Consider the following 6,012-nt stretch of genomic DNA (forward strand, 5'->3'; position numbering starts at 1 on the left):
GAATATAGGTGTAGGAGGGGGGAGGTGTGTGTGTGTGGGAGGGGGGGGGGGATGTGTGTGTGTGGGAGGGGGATAGATGTGAATGTAGGTGTGGGAGGGGGGGGGGAGGTGTGTGTGTGTGTGGGAGGGGGGGGGGGGGGGAGATGTGTGTGTGTGTGGGGGGGGGGGGGGGGAGATGTGTGTGTGTGGGAGAGGGGGGGGGGGGGGGGGAGGAGATGTGTATGGCACACTAGTAGAGTCAGTAGCCCTGCAACTGAAGTGTGTATGGAGATAATCAGCATAACATTGTTGTAAGAAGGTACTCACTGTAGACTGGGATAGTGATGTACCAACGCGACCAGCTACATGTTACATCTACTTTACGTCTTTACCTGATCTCCATTTAACAAATATATCTATATGGGGAGGAGTGTGTTGCTCTCTACATGGCAGCTCGCGGTTTTCCTGCCGACTTGAATTCTCACTTGACTGACTCACGATTGCCATCCAGAGCACACGATCGAGAAGTCCATCGAACCGTCCACTCGGCAAACCTGCAAGAAAGCACCACTCCCTGCTCAATACACAGTGTTTCGGGGAATTCACTCCTGATCAGTTGAGCTTGAATAGGCTGAGGAAGATTGTGCCTGAAGAGCACCACTTATATAGTGCTGGCCAGGTGCAAACATCACCAGGGATACAAACTTACAGAGACGCTCCGTTTCCAGCGCGACAAACACCTCGTGAACACCAAATAGCAGCGTGAGTTAGTGTTGCTCATGGAGGTGCTGAACAACAGCTGAGGACCGTTGGCCATTCACAACCCTGTTGCCTCCAAACCATCTAATTCGCAAGCCCGCGCTGGGGACAACGATGTGCAGAAGAGGTTAGTGCGACTTCGGCGATAGTAGGGGAAGAGTGTGTTGCTCCCTACATGGGAGCTCGCGGTTTTCCTGCCGACTTGAATTCTCGAGTGCTCTGGATGGCAGTCGTGAGTCAGTCAAGTGAAAATTCAAGTCGGCATATATTTATCACGTGTTTCGACATACAGCCAGTCACGTTCTGAACTCAACTCACACTAAGATATCTTGCCAGCCATGCACATCTCATTACCTACATGTATATGTATATCATTGACATGGGTTTACAATCAACTCATGCTACCAACCACGACCCTCCATTCTTTATCCAATAATCATGTTGTTCTCAATTGAACAAACTCTTACTGGCTCCTAGCAGCTGAGCTCACGCTAGCGTATTCCCAGACAGACTTTGACCTTGACATTTGACTGCCCAACTCCAGTGGAGATGATATGCTACTGAGTTGGGCAGTACTTGAGGTGACACTTCAAATCGCCACTTCTCCTAAACGTTCTGCCACATGCACAGTGGAAGTCCTTCGATGCTGGGAGAGGAAAACGAGATGCTGGGAGAGGAAAACGATGTTGATGGTCCCGCATGCGCCATTCCGGGCGATCCTGTGCGAGGCGGTACCGCTCGGACTCCGGAATATCTAGTGAGCACAAATCACCGACAATCGTTGTTCGTCAACGCTTCTTTGGATCATGCCGTGGTCTGGTTGCCTCAAGCTCCCCAAACAACACTTGTTGAGGAATCCGTGCGGCGTCCATACGGGCAACATGACCCAGCCAACGCAGGCGGTTCTCACGCAGGAGAGTATCAATGTCTTAAACACACACACGCGCACGCGCGTGCACACACACATACTCATACTCACACTAATGTTCATCGCTGAAGCGATGATAGCGAACAAGCTATGTTAGACATAACAACTTGTGCTAGGGCCCCACCATTCAACAGCTTGCAAGGCTGATGAATTGACCGCCACTAACTTTCACCTGGCGACTTTTCTGGCCAGTGAATCCCTATTTTTCATTTTTCATTTCTTTTTACAAATACACATCCACACTAACTGCAGAACACAGTTATAGTTATGGAAACTTGGGATTAACAATTTTATTAAACAACATGGATACAGGTAGAGTTAATTGGAAGTCTGAGAAGACACGAGACAAGCTCTCTCTCTTTCTCTAATCAACATCTCTACAAAACCCTTCCTTAATTCAACATGCCCTGTCACGTGACTCCAAAGAACACTTTACATTGGATCAGTAGCACGATCATGTGACCTGACACACTCTTTCAGAGTCTGCAGCTCTGGAGGGCAGGCTCAGGGCTTGCATACGTGTACAAGTTGCAATACATTGAAGGCCCACCCCAGCTGACAGCCCTCCTCGCACCACCTTCAGCGCCTGCATCTACTCCAAGACCCGTCCAACAACTAGCTTCTGGCCACCAATTACAGTTGCAATGACCACTCGCTGGGACAGGACCATACTACCTACCGAGGTCATTCCTCTACACCCTCATTGCAGCATGGAAAAACATTCCTCTACATCCTCATTGCAGCATGGAACAACATTCCTCTACACCCTCATTGCAGCATGGAACAACATTCCTCTACACCCTCATTGCAGCATGGAACAACATTCCTCTACACCCTCATTGCAGCATGGAACAACATTCCTCTACACCCTCATTGCAGCATGGAACAACATTCCTCTGCACCCTCATTGCAGCATGGAACAACATTCCTCTACACCCTCATTGCAGCATGGAACAACATTCCTCTACACCCTCATTGAAGCATGGAACAACATTCCTCTACACCCTCATTGCAGCATGACACAACATTCCTCTACACCCTTATTGCAGCATGGAACAACATTCCTCTACACCCTCATTGCAGCATGGAACAACATTCCTCTACACCCTCATTGAAGCATGGAACAACATTCCTCTACACCCTCATTGCAGCATGGAACAACATTCCTCAGCAAGTCATCCCGAAGCTTTCTGCGACAAAGAGAATGCAGACCTTCAAGTCACGCATATGTCAGCAGCTTATGCGCCAGGATTGGTTGTGGGCGACGGAATTGCATGACTAATTTTGGCGGTGTTTCATTCAGTTCCGTCGCACAAAGGTCACCTAGTCTTCACCCCACTGAACTCGACTGCGTTCTTGCATGGGTTGTCTGCGTTGCTGTGATGTTAGGCGACGTGCTGGGGCTCATGAGGTATCCCACACTCTGGCAGTATCGGAAGGCCACCTTGTGCGCGATTCGTTGCCATTTCTCGCTTCCCTCCGTTACGTTTGTTGCCTATCGTGTTCTGGTTTGCATTCAATTTGATTTGTCCATTTTGACCATTTATGTTTGGGAACACATCCCCATGCTGTGTGATCAGTCGTGTTGAGTATACTAAACTCTACATTGCTCCCTGGAGCTCCCCAATCACCTCAGTACAGAATGTTTTTTTGTTTGCCTTTCTTTTCTTCTTCTTTTCTTTTTTTTCTTTTGTGGCCAATTTTTGGGCTAGTGAGTACTTGGTAGAAGTCAACTTTCGTATCATGCTGGACAAAAGACGATGCAGGTGTGGGCTAGGATTCTTGTGAACTGCAAGTCCTGAGAATGCTCTGCTCTGTAGTGTGGTCAATAAATGTGCTGGTCCTCATAGTTACCAATACAAATATACATGGCTGTTGTGCGATGGTTGCTTAGATACACTTGGAAACACAACACTTGGTCGTTTGTGACCCGGTTGGGACCCGGACTGAATTAGAGAGGCGTTTGCTCCAGTTGTCAGTGGAAATGTAATATAAACATGTACAAGTGTAAGACCGTTCATGTGCTGTGGAGTAGGCCTTCTGGTAATTACAATATCTTCCTGATGATGTCATTAAACTGTGGGTTTGTTTTTATTTTTTTCACTATTATTCACAAACGCAACAGTTGAACTCAAATAGTACAGTAGTATTCTCCAGCACTGTCCTTTGTGAGTTCAGACATGACTTTTATAAATAGCCCATTGCCTGGTATTGTCATGCGCAACAAACGTTTCTGGACGTGCCATATCCTGAAGAACCCTGCGATAAAATCACTACCGAAACATCTTCAATAGGTACAGGAAGTAGTCTCCAGCCCACGCTATCACGACCAGGTGAATTAAAGGCCACATAAGATCTCTCCATCTCACGCCCAATCGCTTTCTCTCCATATCTTTCTCTCTTCATCTCTCTTTCTCTCTCTCACACACTCTTCCTTTATCACTCTCCCACTCTCTTTCTCTCTCTTACGCTCTATCCCTGTCCATCTCTCTTTCTCAATTCTCTTGTGCACCCCTTCCTTCTCAGTTCGCGTTCAGCCCAGACGAAAGTTGGTTACGACTGATCTCCTGTCAGCGGCCTCAGACTGGAAACTTCTTGTCGACTCAGTTAGTGCAAAGATTTCTTTCCCTAGCTGTGTTGCACTTACCACCCTAAGACCAGATATAGTTCTGTACTCTACGAGTCGTAGGATTGTATTCTGGATGGAGTTGACAGTTTGTGCTGAGGACAGATTCAGTGTCAGTAACTCGCGGAAGGACAGGCGGTATGCGGATCTGGCCGATCAATGCCGAGCAAACGGGTGGCAGGTCGTTTCTTTTTCGGTTGAGGTAGGTGTGCGTGGTTTCATCCCGGACTCTCTTCGGAGGGCTCTGAAAGCGCTTGGATTTTCTAATCGAAGAATAAAATTTATTTGTAATTTGTGCAGTAAGACGTCTCTGCGAAGCAGCTACATCATCTGGTTGCGGCGTCAACAAAAACACTGGTCGGAAGATCCACTTTTCTGAGGTACTGTATGTGGGGCTCCGTTTATTGAGGTGCGTTGAAATTTATTCTCTTTATCTTATTATTTCTTTTCTATAATTTCCCCATATGAGTTCCTATCAGTTGCTGTGAACACCTTGAGTGGAGAGCGCTTGCTCGAGCGTTGAACCGGGTTCTTAATCCACCATACCCAGTTCGCAAGGCTGGGCGGGGTTGTGAGCAGGCTTTCATTTCATCTTTTCTTATTATTTCTTATTATTTCTGCTTTTCATCTCATTACAAAAATTCTGCGCTTTTTCTCCATCTGCGCATAAAATCTAGACTGACAACCTGCTTGTTAAATCATGCACCTGCTTTCAGGCGTAAAAACCCTGTTGTAGAGGTCTCAGTCCTCATTTGTTAGACTTACCTGTCTTTATAAATGTAACTTACTTACTCTCTCTCTCTCTCTCTCTCTCTCTCTCTCTCTCTCTCTCTCTCTCTCTCTCTCTCTCTCTCTCTCTCTCTCTCTCTCTCTCTCTCTCTCTCTCTCTCTCTCTCTCTCTCTCTCTCTCTCTCTCTCTCTCTCTTTCGCTCAGAATCTCTTCAAATGAGAAAAGCTAAACTAGAGAACAGGAGTAACAGAGACTGATCACGTGACTGATGATGATGATACATTGAACGTTTCGAAATCGCATTCTCTTCAGTTTAAAGTGGTGTTGAGTGAGCACAGGTACCAACATGAATCGAGAGAGTGGAAGAATCATGCTCAAATCGGTGTGGTATGATTATGTCATTGTCTGTCTGTCTATATACGCTGTATGCCTATCTGTCTCCATTGTTTTCTGCCGTGGGCACTCCTAGGAATACAGTTGAGTTGAGACACAGTCTGTCACGTGACCAGTAGCTGTCTTCCCTGCACAGCCATGTTGTAGGATATCTACCAATAGGAACTACATGTATAGTGGGATTTTGGCTCTCTCAGACCTGTGTCTCCTTATAGAAATAGTGGAGTTTTGTTGGAGTTCAAAGATACATGCGACTGTCTCCGCAACTGCATAATATTTTTACAACACAATGCTACTACGCATCACACCGTACTTTTGCCACCCCACCCCCACCCCTCGGCGGTACAAACATTGTTTCACCATCGCCAGCTGGTGTTCTACTCTCGCGAGCTCGACTGTTTGAAACACTAGGAGATAATTGAGTATAGCCAGTCACCGTGTTGTTAGGTGACTGCTGGAATCCACAACTAACGTAATACCGTACTGGCAATATGTTGCCGCAGTGAGGCCATGAAGCGTTACATTGGCACATGTTTGCCGCACGCAGGGCGTTACATGCAAAGTCGCACAGGAGCCGTTACACAGGTTTCTATATTG

General features: G+C 47.0%; 1 protein-coding gene across 1 annotated transcript in view; it reads left to right on the forward strand.

Annotated features, from left to right (window-relative positions):
• The first annotated feature begins 4,209 nt into the window (after positions 1 to 4,209).
• Positions 4,210 to 6,012, forward strand: part of LOC135828229 (uncharacterized) — an 88,095-nt gene continuing 86,292 nt past the window's right edge. The window contains exons 1-2 of the mRNA XM_065340681.1: positions 4,210 to 4,494; positions 4,593 to 4,672. The gene's annotated coding sequence lies outside the window, so the exon portion shown is untranslated. The remainder of the gene's footprint in view (positions 4,495 to 4,592; positions 4,673 to 6,012) is intronic.

The sequence above is a fragment of the Sycon ciliatum genome, chromosome 12 (assembly GCF_964019385.1).
Source record: "Sycon ciliatum chromosome 12, ocSycCili1.1, whole genome shotgun sequence".
NCBI lineage: Eukaryota > Metazoa > Porifera > Calcarea > Leucosolenida > Sycettidae > Sycon > Sycon ciliatum.